Consider the following 18,726-nt stretch of genomic DNA (forward strand, 5'->3'; position numbering starts at 1 on the left):
CCCTCTTCATAGAAGAATAAACTGAGCTCAGTGATGTTAAAAATGCAGCCCAAAGCGACCGCCTCCCATCGGCCAAATGCAGAACTTGATGCTAAGACTCTGACTTCAATTCAGAGTACGGGGCGAATTTGGGGAAGGGCTTCCACGAGGCCGGAGGGAAAGAAGCAGAACCAAGTGTGTCTCGGGCGACAGGCGAGGGCCAGGAGGGGAGGGGCTAGCGTGAGTGGCTGAGTTTGGTTTTTAATTTCATGGAACCAGCACTGTGGCATGATGGGAATGGAGCTGAGCCCGGTGCACCTGCCGCAGTGACCTATAAGGGCGGCGGGGTGAAGAAGGCGCAGGAGGCCAGCTGGGATGTCCGAAGCCGGAGTCGCTCAGGCTTGAGTGCGACTATGGACGCGGATGAGTCACGGTCTGGACGACGAGCAGGAGTCCCAGATCCAGGCACAGCTCAAAGTCCCGGACCCAGGCACAGCTCAAAGGGGGCTGGCCCTCCAACCGTCTGAAAGTGAATTAGACTCTTCGTGCCTCATCCTCATGTGTAAATGAAGCTAAAAGGATCAACAGAGTTTTGGGGGTTAAATTTGTCTAACGTATGTTGAGCAGGATAATTGGTTGACTAGTGCATGGATAATAGAGATCAACTGAATGGATTAATAAGTTAATGAGTGAGTGAATCGATGAATGAAAAATCTCGAAGGGACAAGGACAGACCCAGTCTACAGTCTGAACCACATGACCAGCTACCTCCCCCTGTGTTGCCGGTGGAACTTTATTCAACACTCTACTTCTTAATCTCAGCTGCAATATCAAGAGACCACAAGAATTTACTCCTCGACGCTACTGCTTGGTGCTGTGTGACCTCGTTCAAGAGACTTTCGTTTCTGTAAGAGTCAGAGACTAGGGTCACGGTATCTATCTCGTAGGGTCATTGTGAAGATTTGTTGACATCATGTCATAAACCATGGAGCACAAGAGAGCTTAAAAATTCTAACCAAGTCTGAATGGTGGGAAGGAGATGAAATTTTAAGAAATTTTAGAAGAACTTTTAAGAGTTAAGTACTCCGTCCTCAGCTGAAGGCCATATAAATATTTTAAACACTGTAAAAGTCTGACTTGTAAGGCTATTGCTAGGCTCTATAATCCTTTCTTCAAGGTAAAAGCAAATGCTAATCTAAGACTGAAGGCCGATCCCAGAGAGGAGGAAAACATGAATAATTCCAAAGGAGTATCTGTTATACCTACATATTTAGCTTTTTGTTAGTTTTCACCAGATATTATCTCAGCTCCTGTTGTGAGCCAGGCATCAGGCTCAGAACCGATGATATAGGAGCAAAACTTACAAAGCCCCTGCCTCTTGCGACCTTGTAGTCTAGTGGCTGCACAAAGAGGTGACCAGGAAGTTCCAAGGCACGTGGTAACTGCTCTGACACGGGTCAGTGCTGGGTGCTCTGGGAGAGGCGATGACACCTTAACTCACCTGAGAGGTCACAAAGTCCCCAAAGGAGCTGGCATCTAAGCCAAAGATCTGAAGAATGTGAGCAATTCGCTTGCCGAATACAGGTGAGTACAGGAGTTGAGAGGGTCCTGTGAACGCATGCCCAGACGCGATGGAGCGGGCTCCGTTTCTTGCGGTATTAATCAATCCCTCTAGTCGTGAAGTGCAGAGCGTTGTCGCAGAGGGACAAAAGGAAAAAACAGCTGAGATGAGGCGAAGCACTAAGTAACTTTGCATGAAAACAGACCGGACTCTCCAATGGATGTTTCTGGATTTACCACCAAATATGGCAAAACGAACACACTCATTTAGCTCTTTGGTGAGAGGAGATGTCTGCAAATAGATAGTAAAGTTACAAAATGCTATAAACCTACAAGGAAAAATAAACTTGGCAAGTATCATAAGCGAGGAATTTCTAGAACACGGAAATCAGACGGTTGAGTGGAAATTGGTATAGCAGGATAAGGAAGCCATGACTTAGAGTTAAAAATCCTGACCTCCCTAATCAGCTTGTCTGAGAGCAAATATGAGAGAAACAGCAATCTGAATATAAAACGGCTGAAAACTGTCTAAACTTGAAAGACACTGACTCACATACACAGAAGCATCATTTATACCATGTATCACAAAGAAATGCATACCTGGGCATATTGCATTAAAGCTACAGAAAAACAAAGACGAGATTTTCAAATATCTCTAGAGACAAGGCATATCATTTGCAAGTAAATCTCAGTTAGGATTACTGAAGTTTTCTTAAAAGCAAAATTGGAAGCAAAAAGAAATGACTGATAAACTGTGCTGAGAGGGATGAAGAGCTTTCCCCTGGGAACTGGGCGCCAGCAAGCCTGTCTCTTGGGAACGAGGGTAAAATATAGACAATCTTGAATAAAGGAAACCTGACAGTTTCTCTCTAGCCGAATTTTCCAAAGGAACTGCTAAAGAATATCTTCTAGAGAGAAGGAAAAATAACTCCCAAAGGAAAGCTGAAGATGCAAGAAAAAGTCTTAGTAAATAGATGTGTAACTGTGTAGATAACTCCCAACAAACGTTCTTGGTATTTAATAACAGTGATTAAAATATTTGTGGTTAAGAAGACATAATAAACTATCAACATAATTACAAGTAAAGTTAGTAGGGGTTTATAAGGATCAAACTGATATAATTAACGTGTATTATTTAGAAAAGAAAGATGTTTTTGATTAATTTTAGAGTGTGTAAAGTATTTTTAATAGTAAAATGTCAAGGACAACCTCTAAAAGATTAAAAATAAATGGGAGAAGTGTGAACAAGCTTCCAATTGGGAAGTAATATAAACAGACAAATGAATAAAATTAAAGCGAAACGGCCCCGAAACCTTAGCAGAAGTTTCCAGACCCCAACCACTCGCCTTCTCAATCGACCCTGGAGGCAGGTGCAGAGATGCCCCCGGATCACAATGTCTTCCTGCTCCTCTCTGCCCCGGGCGTGGCAGACGTGACGCTCCAGAATTTGCACGAGCGTTACAGTCACGGGGAGTTAAAACGGCATTGGAGATGCTCTAGCTCCGTTCAGGTGATGGGTTCGCTTATTTTCATACTCTGTGAGTCGGACGTATGTATACATCCATCCACCCCTGTGTTTCGTATCGTCTTATGTTTTTTAAATCGTGGCCAGATCGTGTATGTGTTTTCCCCGCCTCCAGAGCAACGAGGGACCCGCCAGTTGCCGACTCGACATAAAACTTGCCCTTTCAATCATTTCTAAGTGCACGGTTCCATGGCAGCAAGTAGTCACAGCCATCGCCACCGTCCATCCCTGTAACTGTCTTCATCTTCCAAAGCCGATCCTCCGTCCCCGTCCCCGTTAAACACGAACGCTCCCTCCCCTCCTCCCCAGCCCCCGGCAACCAGCACTCTGCTCTCCGTTTCTATGCATTGGACTATTTTAGGTCCCCCCTGTGACTCAGTCACAGTATTTGTCTTGTTGTGACCGGCCTATTTCACTTAGCGTAACGTCCTCGAGTTTCACCCCCGTGGTAGCCTGTGTCAGCACATCCTTCCTTTTTAAGGCTGAGTTATACCCCATCGTGGGTACAGACCGCATTTTGTTTAGCCATCTCTCTGCCAATGGACAGTGATTTGGGTACTTGTACGTCTTGGCTATTGTGAATAAAGCTGCCATAAACGTGGACGTGCAAATATCTCCTCGAGTCCCTGCTTTGGATTTTTGGGGTACACACGCAGACGTGGGAATGCTGGAATACATATTTTAAATGTTTCGAGGACCCTCCAAACCGTTTTCCATAGCTGCCGCACCATTTTACGTTCCCACCGGCAGTGCCCGAGGGGCCCGGTTTCTCCTGCATAATATTTTGAAAGCAGAGGAAGCCATCGTTGACTGGCGCCATCTGCCACTGACCCAGGAGGCGGGCCCGTGCCCACCCGCGGGGCTGTGAGGGGACTGACCGACAGGCCCTTCGCCGCCTCGAGTGCGATGAGTGACCCGCCAGCTGCCGACTCAACAGCCAAAAGCGACCGCGTTCCCAGCCTCGCTCACTCAGGGAAATGAGAATATAATTAACCATGAGACATAACTTCTGATCGTTGAATTGACAGAAATTAATGGGATTTATAAAATTCATGGCTGGCAAGGGATTAGAGAAAAAGGACTTTTCGTGTATTGCTGATGGGATTATAAATTATTACGGTCATTTCAGAAACTAATCCGTTCTATTAAAATTAAAAATGCATCTAACTTTTGACCCGATAATCCACTTTGGAGACTGTATACTACAGAAGTAACAGGACGAGCCTGTAAAAATAGATGTACAATGATATCTTTGCCGTATTCTTTTTGGCAGGGGGAAAAAAGTAGAAAAATGCAATTACGGTATACTTATTATGCTGTAATTTGCTTATTTCTCTTGATAGAAAGTAGCTGCAAATTTGTAAAAAAAATATGCATCGTAATGTACTGATTCTGGATCCCCATATGATTATATGAACGCAGAGAAAAGTCTGGAAGGCGCATACACAGCTGTTAACACTGAGCAGCTGAAGCAGCATCTCGGGCTGGTTGTCACGAGGCCTGCGGAGCAGGGGCTGGATGGTGACTGACATCTAACGCACACTCTTCAGAAGTGGATACCGAGTCCAGGAATCTCCAGAGCGGGGTGTGATGGGTGGGGTGTAATTCTTGGAAGAAAGACTTGATTTAAATCCTGTACCCGTTCCTAAGGCAGGCTACCTACGCTTAGAGTATCTATATCACCAGCTTGCTGTCTTGAAAATTTCTGTCTGAGCTCGGAGTCCGGCCCGAGCGTCTGGGTCCCTGTGGGCAGCTCCTGACCCTCGTCCCAGGTGGAGGCTCCTTCCCCAGGGGCAGAACTTAGTCACAGCGCTCACTGCCCTGAACTGCAGTGCACTGAATCACTCCGAAACGTCCCGCAGGGCTCTCCCGGGCAGGTGTGATTTCATTCATTCATTCATTCATTCGTTCATCAACAGCCATGTCTCTTCCTTCTCTCTGGCAAGACACAGGCCCTGTAATTAGAACGAGGGGCTGAGAACAGCATCCTTCGTGGTTACGTAAATAGAGAAGGTGTTTAGAGCATGAGTGGGGGTTGGAGGGGGGCAAACACTATCACTGCAGTAAAAACCTTTATTTACAGACAACATAGATCTCTTATGTACGTTTTATAAGATATTTTGGCAAGAAACTCATCCTTGTGCTGCAAGATGTATCATTTTTTAAAAATATATCTGGGAAAAAAAATAGTTAAGCCTGAAGTAGGAATTTCTCGCCATCTCCTCTGCCCCATTCAAAAGGAGTCCCCCACTGTCAGCAGCGGTGGAGGGGGCGGGGACTCCGCTCACACTCACGGAGTCCCCAGAGGGCGTGCTGTTGACACTGGACAGGAGGGGACTCCGCGGGGAGAGATCGGGGAGTCGGGCTTGGAGAGCACGGAAAGGGGGTGGGGAGAGCTTGCTCTGGTGGGGAAGGGGGGAGGCAGTCAGACCCGGGGTTTGGTTTAAGTCTGGAGACTTTGAGGCAAGACATTCATACTTCAGGTGAATACTCGAAAAGGCCATATTTGGAACAAGGCAGAAGGGATCCACCTCCCCCAAGATCTCCCACAGGCTTCTCAACACTGATTATTGATTATGGGTAGGTATGGGGCAGACACGGGAGTTGACCCCTCCTGCCTAGCCTGTTACCGAGACGCAGACGGAGGCGCGCCCTGTGGGACACACAGAAGCAGACACTCTCAGCGTCTGCTCTGCCAGACGTGGATCCAGGTAACCGGGAAAAGAGCCGCGTGGTGACTTCCACCCCACCCCCTCCTCATCTGCATCCCTGGTGTTCACAGGTGCCGCCTCTCCCCATCATCCCAGGTGCCTGAAGAGGTGCTGACGCCAGTCCCTGTTCCAGGATGGCCCCTGCTCGTTCAGGATCAGACTGTACACGGCATTAGTGGTTCATTCAGGAAGAAAGGACTCAGCCATGTGATGGCTCTGGTCGTAGGATCCGTCAGCTAGTTTGGAACAAGGAGCTGTGAGAGGGTCCTTTTGGGGTGCTTTTGAGAAAGAAGCTCTTAAGGGATATACCCCGGGGACCAACAGTTAATTGTTCTTGTTTTGGCTCTGAGGCTCGGGACGGCTGTAGCCACCTTCTACTTCACAAATAAAGTGTCACCTGGAGGAGGCCAGGGCTGGGGGTGTCACAGAGACTCTAAGCCCGGGCTCTGCCTGACCCAAGCCTGGTCACTGAGCTGCCTCTGGACGTGCACGTCTGTGGGTCGGTTTGAGAATTAGCAATTAAAAGGAATGGGGAAGAGCTGCCTGCAAAGCCAGGGGTGAGTGCTTGAAGGGGTTTGAGGGAGGGAGTGGGAAGGGGTGACCCCAGAGAGGCGGACGGAGCCTACTCAGAGCAGGCACCCAGCGTTAGTTAAAGAAACAGGCCTTCGGCTGGTGCCTTTCTCCCCGAGCCTCGGTTTTCTCATCTACAAATGGGGTTCTAGTCGCCACATCACGCAGCAAGCAGGTACACACTTCCGTGTTGGCCTGGCTCGCAGGTCATAGCCGGACAAGCCCTGGGTGGAGGCCACCGCACTGCGCAGATGGGGCCGGGCGCCTTCCGGCACCATCGTCCAGTCTCGGGCAGAAGGGCTGCCAAGGAGTTGCAAGCAGACGCTCCTGTGGAGCTTGCACCAGAAGTAAACGTTTACCGATGACGCTTTAGAGAGAAAGCCTGATTTGTAACATTTGCCATTTTTCGTGAAGCAAATACTCCCGCGGCCCCAGCAGAGCTGCTAATGGGCTGACGCTGACCGTGGTGCTGGGAGGAGCTCGCTTGGCCCTTTGAGCCAGTGCAGCCAGCTCCAGCTCGCCGCTGGTCCCACAGCCCCGTCCCCATTACTCTCCACGCTCTAAATGTCTGTCAGGAGCCCTTCCCCCTCCTGGCAAAGGTGGGTGAGCAAGAAGCCAGGCAGAGAGATGCGCGTGCGTGCAGTCTGTCACAGTGAATGATCCTGCCCAGCAAGAGAGCCGGTGCAAAGGGTGCTCGCACAGCAGACGGGCGAGAGAGCGAGGTACATACAGTGCAGCGAGGGACATGCAATTCAGGACAGTGGACTTGCTTTTTTCTTAAACAAGAGGGACGCGTGAGCCCCCTGCACAGCCAGGGCTCCCGCTGGAGACCTCGGCATCGGCCCTGTCCTTGCTTTTCTAGCTTTTTCTCGAAGACTTTCATCGCCCAAGGCAGCACCTCGAACTAGCCTACTCATCTCCCCATGCTAGGCTCCTCACCGCTAACCTGTCCTGCAGGTGGACACGGCGCCCCTGGGCAGCAGCCCGACCAACGGCAGGCTGGCTGGGACGGAGCGAGGTGTCAGGCTCCTTGGCTTCAGGGTCTTCACCTGCAGATGGAGCCAGTGACATCTACCTCCCATTTGCTCACTTCAACATATCTTCGATGTCGATATCTCATTGCTGCTTGGCAATCCCAGCCGTGAAGAGGAAAACATTTGGTAACCTGCAGAACGAGCCGCGTATACAGTCGGTGCTCAATACACAGGATTCCTTTATCTTCTTCTTCGCTAAGCCCCGCTGGGCGAATCAGCTCCTCTGCTCCAAAATCCCCATCAGCTTCTTCCCCTGTGCAAAACAAAAGCCCGTATTCCTTTGCCGATGGGACCCTAAGACTTAAGATGTTCAGGAAAAAAAAAAATTCTAGCAAAACTGAGGCTGTGTTGACTCTCGGATGAAGTGATGTCATTTCTGGGAATTTATCTTACAGACTCAGGACAGAGCGGTGTACACCTACATGGATATTTGTGGCACCATTGTCTGGAAGGGGACAGAGAAAACGACCATATCCGTTTTCAGAGGAAGAGTGAAATAAAGAACAATATATTAAATGGTCTGAGAACAGCTCTGTGGTGCTTAGCGTGGCACCTGGCACATAATAGGCTCTCGATAAATACTGAATAAATGACATGCAGAGAATAATGTCGCTCTAAATCAGCCAGGGTTGACTGACACCCAAGACCGTTACGTGAAAAAGGCCGGTTGCAGAGCAGTGTGCACAGTTGGTTCCGGGTTTGTAAAATACTTTCTCTTTCTGTCTGTCTGTCTCTGTTTGTCCCTCTCCCCCTATTTCTCTTCCCCAACTCGGCTTCGAGTACACAGAAAATACCCCGAAAGCTGCAAAAGGATATGAGATTGGGAGAACTGCTCTAAAATCGACTTTTTTAATTCAATAGCATGCGTTAAACAAATTTACGTGAAAATAAACGCAACACTACATCGCCATCCCTAATGGGTGCCTAACGGTTCGTTCCGCGGAGTTTTCATCATTGCCTTTTAGGTTATTGCCGATTTTTCACAATTATAGTGACAAGATGAACATTCTCGTGCATACGCCTTTGTTCCGTATATGTTCCTAGGCGCTAGGAAGGTTTTTCACGGTTATATTGGATACTCTGTGTTTCTTGATTAATTTCGAAACCAAGAAACGGCTCAGCCCCTTGGTCCCAGCTGGGAGACCACGACCCAAACGATCTCTGGGTCTCAGTTTCCATCCCGAGAGGTCGTTGCAGAGATGAAATGCGATTAATGAATGCCAGTCATTCGGCTCCCAGAGGCTCAAGCCGGCACCGACGATGCGATCGACTCGTGCGGCCACCAGCAGACAGGCAGCAGCGGCCGTCGGAGCAGGCCATGCTAGCGGGAGCCCCGAGCTCAAGGACAGACACCCGGGCCTGACCCAGGAGGTGAGGGTGGGGCTGGAGATGGGAGAGGCCCCTGAGGGTCATGGGGTCACGGCGTCGGGGTGAGGATGACACCCACTCAGCGAGGGTGTCTAACACCACCTCTGGCCGGCACTACGCTGAAGCCTCCGCAGCAGACGAGGGGCCGGAGTCTGCTCCCGCCCTTTCTAGCCAAGCAGCTCTGGTCAAACTGCTGAAAGATGCAGCTTCCGTGTCTCCCATGTGAAATGGAGCGATGCTCTGCACTCACGAGGGTGTCGTGAGCCCTGGACGTGGTCTAGGTGAGGGGCCGAGAGAGACCAGCACACGGGGCTGGGCTGTGACTGTCAGCGGTTTCTTCCTCCAGGGAACCGCGAAGCTCTGGGTGGGACACAGACGTGGGCCGAAGGCTCCTCGTTCAACAAGCATCAGTCTGGTGCCTTCTGTGTGTGTGTCAGGCTCTGCTCTAGGCCCCGGAGGCCCCACACCTGCTCTCAGGAATCTCATGGTCAAGCGGGAGGTTTTAGATGACAAAGAGCACGTTGCAAGGAGCGATGACTGTCACCAAGGAGAGAGGGTGTGACGTGGGTGTTGGAGAGAAGGGGGTTCGGGGGAGGAGAGCTGGATGAAGTCAGGGCGCAGGGGGTCCGAAGAGCAGCCTGGGACGGCCTGAAGTGGGGAGTGCGTGTCCTTTGGGAAGGACAGCGTGGCTGGGGCGTGCTGAGTGAGAGATGGCTGAGAGGGGCCGGGGGACAAATCGCCAGGAGCTCAAAGGACATGGAAAGGACTTGAGATTTGATTTTGTGTGTGAAGAAAAGGCTTTGAAGGGTTTCCAGGAAGGGTGACGCAATTCGATTTGCTTTTTAAAATGATCCGTCTGCAGGTGGCTGGTGGGAGCGTAGCTGGATGGGGGAGGGGGGAGTTGACCAGAACCTCCTGGAGTAGGTCATCGGTCTGAACGCCCCGCCCCAACTCCAGAGGAAACTGAGACGCATGGACCCTTAATCCCATTAGGGTGAAGGCAGAGAGATTACGTCTCCGCTTCCTGGGGAAAAAGCACTGTTCAGTTTGCAGTCCCAACCGCTTCTGCCCAGACATCGCTGAAGACCGCCATGCGCCAGCCTCGTGTGGGTCCCTCCTTGAAACGCTACCGGAGTCCCCCCCAGAGCCCGGCTGGGATGACTTCTCCACGGCCACCGCAGTGCGGAGCTGCCCAGGGCCCTGATGCGGGCCATGAGACCAAGGACTCAACCGATTACTTGTTCCAGATGGATGAATCGGGGTCCAGGTGCAAAGAGGCATTGCAGATCCTGCTTTGTGTTTTGCACAAATGTGGTTTCCGAGAAGTGTGCAATTTTAGGGAAAGAAATAAATGGATTCTAACCCAGATTTCACTTTTATGTGCAATTTTCTCTGCCCTTGAAATGAAAAGAAAATATAGCAAGGAAGAAGCTGGTATTATCAAATAAAGTCCTGAAATAATGGGTCTTTCAAAGCTTGAAAAAATCCTCTGCATAATGTGCATTGTTTAAAAATGTAATTACTTGTGTGGAGGCCCCCATAGAAAAGTCGCCAGGAATCTTTCTGTTTTTTGTTTTTAATGGATGTATGTTCCGTCTCTCTCTCTCTGTCTCTCTCTCTCTCTGTCACCAGGGAATCTGGTGGCCCATCAAATTCGGATTAGTAGGGCACCGTCTTGGCACAGTCTCTGGACTGTCTCAGGTGGGTGGTGCTGACTTAGAGGCAAGGGTGGGTCTTAGAGTGGTCTGGGCACTGATTGGCTGGAATCGAAATTAGGCAAGCAGCTAAATCAGGGGTCTTGTCTTCGTAATTATGAGAACAAGCAGAACAATTATTACTGCGATCTTACGGTGGATATGGGACTGAAGGAGTTGCTATTACAGCAATTTATGCTTAGATACTTTGTGTCTTAACTCATAAATGAAAACAGTTCCTCTGTCTTGCCAGTTAGGGTTCTGTTGAGTTGCAAAAAATATCCGATTTCTCATGAAAAAACCCCAGAATTCCTGACTTCTCTGGCAACATCGGGCTTGCCCTGCTGTGCTCCGATTTCTCACAGGCAGCACCTCGCTTTAGTTGAGACCAAGTGTTTTCCGATTATCCACAGTCTCCACCCCTCCCTGTTGCTTTATACTTTGCTGGATGGTGGATATTACCAGCTTTGCCTCATCGGGCGGCTGAGTTTGCCACCTCGGCACTTGATGATCTGGGTTATGTCTTTCTTTCTGGCAAAGTCATTCCATCTGCTGATGGAAGCGTTTTGAAGGGAGGACCCAGGATATCAGTGGGGATCAAGGTGCGTGGGTGAGAAGCCAGGGGACGGGATAGGGCAGGACAAAGCTAAGACATTTCAGCTGAAGCCCACCCTCAGTCCGACCCTGTGGGGTAGATCTCAACACTCCACAGTGCACAGGGCAGCACCCACCACACGGAGTTATAGGGCCCAGGCGTCAATAGGGTTGAGGTTGAAAAATCCCAAAGTAGTTAAAGAGAGTTGGTCTCGAAGGTTAATATTGTTTGTCTTTCAGTCAACAGAATCAGAAAAAAGTTAATAATTTAAAATAAAAGAAACACCTACATCCCGAGGTCTCCTGGGTTATCTGAGGTGGCCCGCAGTGGGAGGCAAAATAAGGACTTTGGAGTCAGATGGCCCTGGGTTCGAATTCTATGGCGACCATGTGATAACTAAGCGGTCTTGGAAAAGTCACTTACAAAACTGACAACTCTCACCTTGGAAGGCAGCCAGGGGCCTCGGGCAGATCAGCCGCCTACCATACCTTGCACACAGTAGGTATTCAAGTCTTATTTCCCAATCCCAGCCACAGGCAGATGTGGCTTTCACAGAATTGTCTTCATGACACTGATGGACTTTGTCAATGCCACTTTATTACTTAGCAAGATTAATTACGGTCTTAGGGCGAACGGTCTCCATTTGCGATGGCTTTGTAACATCCCAGCGCCTGGATAATCATACTTAGCGAGTCCCCTGTTTTTATTGCAATGAACACCCCTGTGCAGACAGATCTTCCCCTCACGGGGACTCTCCCCGAGGTGATTCTGTACAAGGGCCGGGGACTGTTGGGCTAATGGGCATAGACATCGTAATGTCCTTGGGAGTTTCTGAACACAGCCTTGATGAGGAGCCCGAAGCTGGGGTAAGAAGCGCCAAACAGAAGGAAGGACCTGCAGTTACCTGACCTTGAGGAAGAGGGACCTGCCATGTCTGCGAGGCTGTGCTTCATCGGAGTCAGTCAAGTCGACTTGGATACAATACTTAATCTCTTACGGCGCCTCCGTTCCAATTCCGAGTTGACCCGATGATGCCATTATAGCGATTTCCCCTCCGGGATCTAGTCTAGTCAGGTACTGCCCTTGGCGCTCGGTTCTTGATCTCTTTTGATTTGATGGACTGAGAGAGAACCTCGATGGCTGGCCAGGTGTCCCGCCCAGGGTCTAACGCCATCTCCACGGCCCTCTGGGTCGCGGACACTCTGGTCTGCTGCTTACTGTGATGACTGTCCTCACCCTACCGACGATAGTGTAGCAGTGTCTCTTGGCCTCTAATATTCAGGAATCCTGTTGTTTCTTTTGCAACGGAGCAGCATTCTCACAGTCCCCCTGCCCTGGGAGGACGGCCACAGCTCCCCGATGACACGGATGCTTCTCTTACCAGCGCGTGTCTTGCTGTTGGGTGACCTGGGCTGTCCTTTAGCCGCTTTTGCAAACGTAGAGACTGGTGAATCTTCCAAACTTACACGGTGTGTCCGCTCTAGCTGCCCACTTCACTGAGCCTCAGGTCCTACTCCCAACATCTGCAATGATTCTCCACGTCACTCGTGGGCGCTGATTTCTTCAGGGATCCAGAGTTGTCTTAGCAGTGCGTGGAGTGCTCGCTCGTGAGGTAAATCCTGTACGGCAACAGTGTGCTCTGCGTCTGTGGGTTCTTCTTATGCAGCCCGTTTCACCTTCCTTGGGCAGTATCCTCAGATCCAGTTCCAGTATGCTCTCCTGGGTCCTGCCAGGACGTGTGGGCGGGTCCTGCAGCTCCCCCGGGTGTACATCCTGTCCCCTCGCTAAGCTGCGCGATGCTGTGCTCTCTCTCATCCTAGCTGTTGCTCTGACAGCCATTGGGAGAGGTCAGCGTATATCACGTTTGTAGTGCAGAGACCCCTGCATCATCTCCAGCAAGAGACCGTCTTAAACAGGGAGGAACGGGACAAGCCTGGCGGCCCAGAGGCTGTGAGTGATTCTGAGATTAAAGATTTTCACGGGCATCAGCCAGGATCTCCACATCCCATGCAGCACCGCGGGCTCCCACTTCTTCTCAGCCACAGCCTGGATCACGAAGACTTCCCAGGGTGGAGAAGGAACCTCCCCTCCCCCCGACACATGCATGCTCCGCTACTCCCAGAACTGAGGCCTGCACGTGACCCTTAGCTTCACACCCGCGCCCACAGGAGAAGAGAGTCCATGATAAAAGAGGTTCTTAACCTTGGCTTTTGTACAGAAAGTAAGAAGGGTAATGATTTTATGGCTCCACGTCAGCTGGGAGGACTGAAGGCAGTTGTGTTTGTAAGTAGCCTGTCCCAGAGTCTGTTACATAGTGGATTCTGGAGAAATGTAGCTGAATCGATTATGTCAGATTGGGATTCGGAAAAGTGTCCTTGCTCTCAGCAGTGTGGCCCTGACTCGGAGTTAACGGCGACACAGCCAGCGCCCCGAACGGGCTCAGCAGCGTGTGAGCGATGCCAGGCCCTACCCCAGGCTGCCTTCTGTCATGCTCGGCCACTGCACACCGTGGGCAGACCTATGACTCTCAGGCCACTTCGGGTTATGAAAAGGTCCCGTGGGATCCAGTGTAAAGCATGGACTTCTGTCCCACTGAAATCCTTGCTCTGTCCACGGTGTCTCCACCCGCCCCCTGCCCCGAGGGGCTCGGAGCGGCCAGCACAATGCTGACCCTTTGCTCCTCTCCCCTCAGCTGGTCCCAGCCTCTCAGAGGGCTGGACAGAGGGGGGAGGGGAGGGGAGGGGAGGGGACGGGCACCGCTCCCTTCTTCCGAGACCGAGGCGCGGTCCGCTCCCGGCTGGCGCGCTGTGAGCAGACATCCAGATCCGACTCTGTCGCCTGGCACTCGTGGGGTTTCTCCAGACCTCCAGGAACCTCCTCGCTGAGCATCCCCCGGCCACGCGGGCTCCATGCCGTCTGGGCCTCTCCCAAAACCCCTCGGCTCCGTCCCTGGTGGAATGCAGGTCTCGTCCCCTCGCTGATGACGTTTCTGCTTCTCTGCTCTGCAAACAGCCATCTGCGGTGGGCGCCAACCAACGCTCAGGCCCACCTCCCTCTGCGGTTCCCTCGGGCGCGCTGGGCCACGGAGTGTGGGCGCCCCCGCCCCCGCCCCCCTCCCCGGGTCCTCCTCCTTCCCCACTGGCCCGGGCAGCACGGCGGGCGTGTGGGTGGCTTAGCGCATCCGTCGAACACCGAGGTGCTGGGTGTCAGAGTTTCAGTATATCTTTCTTGGGGGGGCCATGATTAAATCCATAACACCGAATCTTCCTGACCCTAGAGCCCATGCTTTCCTAGGTCTAAAAAAGTGTAAACGCGAGAGTGATGATTTCTTTGAAGGGAAGAAAGGGGTGAGGTCAGGGGGGTCCACGTGAAGGCGATGCTGTAATAGTGCTTTGTGGAGGACGCAGGGGGTCCTGGCTGGGATTGGGGGGGACGAGGCTCGCCCTGCCCAAGTTCTCAGTCCCCGTGTCCTGCTGGCCCCTGCCCCATGTGAATTTGGAACCTCGCAATTCCTTAAAAATGCCCATCCCAATGGGACAGTCTGAAAAGGGGCCGAGGAAAATTCGGGACAAGATCAGCTGGTCACACTCGATCCTGAAGCATAATCTTTCTTCCGTGAAATGCAATGGAAAACGTCACGACCACTCACTTCCTGTCCTAAGCGCTGACCAGTATAAACTCATTCCCACGCTTGTTAGCATGGCCGAGGGGCTGCTGGGCCGTTTCCATTTCTGGGTGAGACAGAGACAGACGAGGGGACCCCGAGGAGCAGAGGCTCTCGTCGCCTCGCTCTGACGTTGTTCGTCACGGACACTCGGTGAATGACGACCAGCCACAAAGACGTCCGAGCCAGCTTCGTTCCCATTGCTAATTTGGTTGTATTTTTTCAGAACGGTAACAGATTCGGTGGCTCCGAAATCCTGTTTTTCTGTGGTGGCTGTTCATTTCAGCCCATCCGCTCATCCGCCCAGGACAGCTGAGGGTGTGGGCAGTGTGCGCCGAGCAGTGGGCGGTCAGCGGGGCCAGGCGAGCACAGGGACCTCCATCAGTGGTCTTTCCTCAAGGAGGGACTCTGGTGATCACACGACGTAACACGTGGAGGTGCCTGGCTCACGGCAGGCACCCATTTTTTCTCCCTTCCCTCTTCCCCTGCCCCGCCTTGGGGCTTCAAACTTTAGCTCTGTTGTTCGATAGTTCTGTGACCTTGAACAAATCACATAGCATCTTCTGACTGTTAGTTTTCTAAGCTATGAAGAAGTGGATGATGCCAGCTGACTTACCAGGTGCCTCCTAGGGTCACCGAATGAGGTTACCTGTGTGAACCACCAGGGGAGGTGAGAATCAAACCAGGAATTACAGAAATAATTCTCCACCTACACCCACTCTGCTCCACTTGGGGTTATAAGGGTCAAAACACATGACACCATCAGAGTCAACGGCACATCAGGGAAAAGAACTGACGGATGGAGAACTGCACGTGTCCCCTGAGTCAGGGTGGAGGCGTGGGGGACGACGCAGAGGCCTGCGAGGCTTCGCGCCCCCCTTCCTCCCGCTGTCCCCGCTTCCGGGCGTCCAGTGCTGTCCCCGCTCACGACTCCTGAACCTCCACCTCCGGCCTGGACTGTTTCTCCTGAAGGCCGATGTGGAATTCACCTGCCCTTGGATAGCTTCGCCGGGATGGCCCACGGACACCTCAAGGTCAACTCGGTCCAGCCGCACCCTGCTCCAAGCCCGTGCCACCCACCACCATAACTGGCACCCAGCCCCTCTTCTTCAGCCTGCCTCCCAGCACCCGGCTGCATTCCAGATGAGCCGGGCCCTGTCTGAGCTCTTGTCACGACACCCCATTAACCCCTTCCAACAACCCTGTGAGTATGTCATCGCCCCCTAATCCCGCGGAGGGAGCTGAGGCACGGAGAGGTTCGGTGACTTGCCAAGATCGCACTGCCAGCACCTCCGGGACCTGGTTTCACACACACCCCCTCTAGCTTCCAAATCAGCCGGTCAGACAGCTTGGGAAGGAGGCAAGCGCCTGGAACTCCGCCCGTAGGTGCTTCACAAATGTCTGTTGCGTTACAGGGCCTCGCTCTGCGTCTCGAGGAGCCGGCTCTTGGATCTAGCCTGCGGGTCTGACTCTCCAGCTCTTCCTGCGCAGAGAGCTGAGCTGGCAGCCGGGCCCTGTCCCCCTCGGCAAGGACAGTTGCATCGCAGTGGCTCAGCTGGGCTGGGGCAGAGCTCAGAGGCAGGTCTGGGATAGAAAGACACAGCTCAGGGGTTTTGACACATGCATCGTACTTTTATGTCACAACCCAATGCTTACCCTGAGTGTCGCCTGTCACGCAGCAACACGTCAGCGGCGCCTCCTTCCACCCGCCCCCCACGCGAGGGGAGCAGCCAGACCCTCTGAATCAGACTGCGCCCCTGTTCGGCCCAGGCCGCCTGACTGTCTCCCTCTACGACGCCTTCTGCTCAGCTCTCTCCCTGCCCTGCTCTCAGAGCAGGGACTGCTGGTTGCTATGGTGACGGCTGACATCTAGAAGGGACTCTGGCGAGGATCTGCCTTCAGAGGACTAGAACCAGAACTCTGCCTTCCAGCAGTCCAAGGCTGATCCGTCAGGAGCACACGGGGCCTGGCCAGGAGGGAGCAGAACGTGGCGCCCAGAGGGGCTGACGACCAGCCACGTTAGCCGAGCCCGTACCCTGTGCCTGGATTTCTCTGCATGCTTCACGTCCATTATTTCATTTACCACGGAGCTACCCTGAGCTGGAGTCGCTACTTGTCCCCAGTTTTCAGATAAAGAAACTGTAGCTCCAAAACCACAAAATCATGTTGCTAAGGAGCTGACCTGTGACCGCCCCGCCGGCGGTCAGAGTGGATATAAATACACTATTTATCATTGAATGTCCTCTTTTTCTGGTACAGCATCTCTCTGGAATCTGTCTACCTTCCGTAAGTGAAACTTCATACTCATCGATCGGCTCCCCGCAGCCCCTGGCAACCAGCGCTCGTCCCTCTGCTTCTGACCTCCACTACTTTAGGTTCCGCCCAGAAGCGGAATATCCTCCAATACTTGTCTTCTGTGACTGGCTGTTTCACTCAGGGTCCATCCACACTGCCACCAAGGACAGGGGGCCCGTGTTTTTTTTCTGGATGAGTGACAATCCGTTGTCTGCGTGTACCATGTTGCCCTTACCCATCTGTGGGGGCATTTAGACCGTTTCCTCATCTCGGCTACTGTCAAGAATGTGATGAGGAGTGTGAGTACACACGTCTTTTTGAGATTTCGTTGTTTTTTTTTTTTTGGATAAGTATCTGGATGTGAGATCGCTGGATCACATGGTAATTCCAGTTTTAATTTTTTGAGGCACCTGCACACAGTGTCCCAGCAGCTGCACTGTTTTCTGTCCCCACCAACGGTGCACGGAGTCCCAGTTTCCCCACATCCTCATCGACACTTGATATCGGTTTTTGGTTTTTTGGTTTTTTTTTTTGACAATAGCCATCTAACAGGTGGAGAGCGTCTCTCACAGTGGTCTTGATTTGCATTTCCCTAATGATTCATGATGCCGGGCATATTTTTGTACACTTTTTGGCCATTGTACGTCTTTGGAGAAACGTCCATTCAAGACCACTGCCCACTTTTTAATTGGGTTTTATTTTTGCTAAGGAGTTGCAGGAGGTCCTTTTATATTTTGGAGATTAACTCCTTATCAGATAGGTCGACTTCTCATTTTGTTCATTATTTCCTTGCACAGAAGCTTTTTAGTTTGACGTAGTCTCACTTGTCTATTATTTTTGTCGTTTCTTATACTTTTCGCGTCATGTTCCGAAAATCACTGCCAAGACCAATGTCATGAAGCTTTTCCTCTGTTTTCTTCTAAACATTTTGTGATTCCTGGTCTTACCTTTATGTCTTTATTTCACTCTGAGTTGATTTTTTTGGTGCCCAGTATAAGGGTTTCATTTCATTCTTTTGTATGTAGGTCGTTAACATCATTGATTGAAGAGACCACCCTTTCCCCATTGCGTATTCTTGGCGCCCTTGTTCAAGACCAGTGGACCATCCATGTGTGGGTTTATCTCTGGGCTTTCTATTCTGTTCCATTGGTCTTTACGCCAGCGCCATACTGTTTTCGTTACTGTCGCTTTGTAATACATTTTGAAATCAGTCAGTGTGATGCTTCCAGCTTTATTCTCCTTCCTCAAGACTGTTTTGTTTACACAGAGACCTCTGTGGCTCCCTATGCATTTTAGGATTTTTTTCTACATCTGTAAGGCATGCCGCCGGGATTTTGATAGAGATTGCACTGAATCAACAAATTCCTTTGGGTGGCGTGGATATTTCAACAATGTTAAGTCTTTTAATCTATGACCACAGGATGTCTTTCCACTTATCTGTGTCTTTAATTTCTTTCACCTTATTTGGATACTGTCCCCGTAAATCCTGCTCCTTCTCCACGGGACTCCCTTGGGCTCTACTCCAGCTATTCAACATCGTCTTCCTCAGCAAACCGCCCTCCAGAAACTCCAAGGAACATAATCTGGCCGCGTTGTCCCTAATCGCTACTGACGTCAAACGTTTTCCATGTGCTTATCTGCCATCTGTACGTTATCTTTGGGGCAACGTTTCTTTGTGTCTTTCGCACATTTTCTAACTGAATTGTCTGTGTCCTGTCGAGCTTCGAGCTT

The sequence above is a fragment of the Pteropus vampyrus genome, unplaced genomic scaffold, assembly GCF_000151845.1.
Source record: "Pteropus vampyrus isolate Shadow unplaced genomic scaffold, Pvam_2.0 Scaffold438, whole genome shotgun sequence".
Lineage (NCBI taxonomy): Eukaryota > Metazoa > Chordata > Mammalia > Chiroptera > Pteropodidae > Pteropus > Pteropus vampyrus.